We start from the raw sequence: 2673 nt of genomic DNA, 5'->3' as shown, positions 1-2673 counted from the left end.
AGAATCACTTCAGCAGCCCAGTTAATCGATTAAGACCTTGGTTAATCGATTAACGTGTTTCAAAAACGTGACTGATTCTGTTTTTCCAAGTTTTATGTTTCAACAACTTTTCAAAAACTTATGTTAATCGATTAAATCATGCCTTAATCGATTAACAGCATATTTCCAAGTGTATTTTCAAATTGCAAAGCTCAAATACGTTATGCACTTAATTTATACATGTTTAACACTAAGTTTATGCCTAGGATGCACAGATTACATGTATTTATATGATGCATGAACATATTATAAATGACATATCTCAAAACTAAAATGATTTAAAGTTTTATGCATATGAGACATGTATTGAGTTTACCTAAGCCTTAGACTCAACCTAAACTAATTACTAGTATAAGTCTAATACCAATCTTGAGACTTAAGCACGTTGATTTGTTGATGATCTTCAAGCTCTTATAACCACAAGTTGTCCTCATCAAAACCAAACACATAGTGAGGAGGCTTTCCAAAGTGCTTCTCTTGACATGCGCACTTTCAATATCCAGCAAATAAGATGTCTCGGTTTTTTATGGTCTCGCCAAAGCCTTGTTGCTTATGCATTTCTATTTCCCTTTTTGAAAGTCTACATAAAGTATGATAAAAATCCTTATGATCATAATTATCCCATTCACACACAATGCTGTAACCCGTTATGCTACCTTGAGAGGGTATGTTACATAACAAGGAACTAAAGGTTTTAAGATCCAAAACAATGTCTTTTCCTTTGCAATAGGAAGTAAGACGAATTTTCCGAAAGTTCTGGTTATAGTAAAATACTCGTACAAGTTCTGGATAAATTTCATTCGTCTCACAACAAAAAATCAAAAAGGTTTTGTTGACGTAAAAGATAAGGGAAGAGAAAATCTTCAAACTCAAAATTTTCAACATTACCGAATTTTGGAGTGAAAATCATGCGTCTATGGAAGTGTTCTTCAAAAACTTTGCATTGTTCCTCATTAGCTAGAAACCTTGCCAAATCTAGAGGGTTGGACTCCATAGAAGTAGTTTTTTGCCTATTTTGAGTCGTGGAGGTGCATTGCTTCTTGGTTTTTGAAGAGGAAGCCCTGAATTTTCGGTTTTGAAGGTTTAAGTTTTGAAGTTTTGGAGATTTGAGGGTTTTTTATTTATGTTACTAAACACGAAAATGAAGGTTTAGAAGTGTTTATGAGTGAAAATGTGATAAGAATATACACAAAAATCACTTAAAACGAATCAAAAATGAAGATTTAAGGTTTTGAGAGGGTTGAGCAAGAGAGAGCAAAAGTCGAGTGAGGAAGATGAGTTTGCAAAAAAAATTAAAAAATGCAAAAAAATAATACATATATAACAGCATAGAGTAAACAGTTACTCGCTTTCAGTAATCGGTAACTCAAATTACAATTTTCAAACAGCAACTCAGAGTAATCGATTACTTATTATGGGTAATCGGTTACTGAAACACACTGTTCAACCCTGTAATCAGTTACTCTCCAGTGTAATTGATTACTGACCCCAGAAAAATGTATTTTTAGGCAAAATTAAGCTATAAAAATGATTTTTAACCCAAAAATTGAAATTTTTAAACATAAGTAAACATATTTAAGTTCAAGTATGCATGAAATAGATACAATGAAGCATACATATAGTCATATATAAGCATTTAAGATGAGTATGCTTCATCAAGAATGCCTAATTCTCGTCTAATTTTATAGAAAGGTTCTTTTGCCAAAGGGTTAGAGAATATATTTTCTAGTTGGTTATGAGTATCAACAAATTCTACAGATACATCCTTCTTTTGGAATGGTCCCTAAGGAAGTGATGCTTTATATTAATGTCTTTGGTTCTTGAATGCATAACCGGATTCTTTGTGAGGTTTATTGCACTAGTATTGTCACATTTTAGAGGAGTGCAACCCAAATCTAAACCATAATCTTGTAATTGTTGCTTAAGCCACAACACTTGGGCACAACAACTACCTACTGCAATATATTTAGCTTCAGTAGTGCTTAGGACTACACATGCTTGTTTTTTACATGACCAAGAAACTAAAGCATTCCCTAAAATATGACAAGTACCACTTGTACCTTTCCTCTCAGTTTTGCATTCTGCAAAATCTGAATATCCAACTAAGTCACATATACTTTCCTTTGGATACCACAGTCCTATTTAGACTTAGACTAATTTTCTTGAAGCTTTAATCTTCTTGGTCTTCATAAGTAATATTCTTTTTCTTCTTTTTGGTGATGTTGGTGTCTTCATCAAAACCTTGTCAATGTCAGGAGCAAAGATATTCTTCACACATCAAAGGTACTAGCAAAGATAGAGTAGATGAGTTGAAGGATACCGATGTAAGTTCCAGATCCCATATGAGTAGCTATTTGCTTGCATCCATCCATGTCAATTTTTTTTTAGCAAATCTTTGTAGTATTCGGATTGACTTGCAAAAATACCATTGTCAAGCTGTTTGATTCGTAATCCAATGAAGTAATTTAACTTCCCCATCATAGACATTTCAAACTCTCCTTGCATTATATTGCCAAAATCACTACATAACAACTTATTAGTAGAACCAAAAATAATATCATCTACATAAATTTGAACAAGTAGAGTATGATGATTTATTTTCTTTATGAAGAGAGTAGTGTCGACCTTTCCTTT

Source organism: Lupinus angustifolius, chromosome LG14, assembly GCF_001865875.1.
Source record: "Lupinus angustifolius cultivar Tanjil chromosome LG14, LupAngTanjil_v1.0, whole genome shotgun sequence".
Taxonomy (NCBI): Eukaryota; Viridiplantae; Streptophyta; class Magnoliopsida; order Fabales; family Fabaceae; genus Lupinus; species Lupinus angustifolius.
This window is presented reverse-complemented; position numbering follows the sequence as displayed.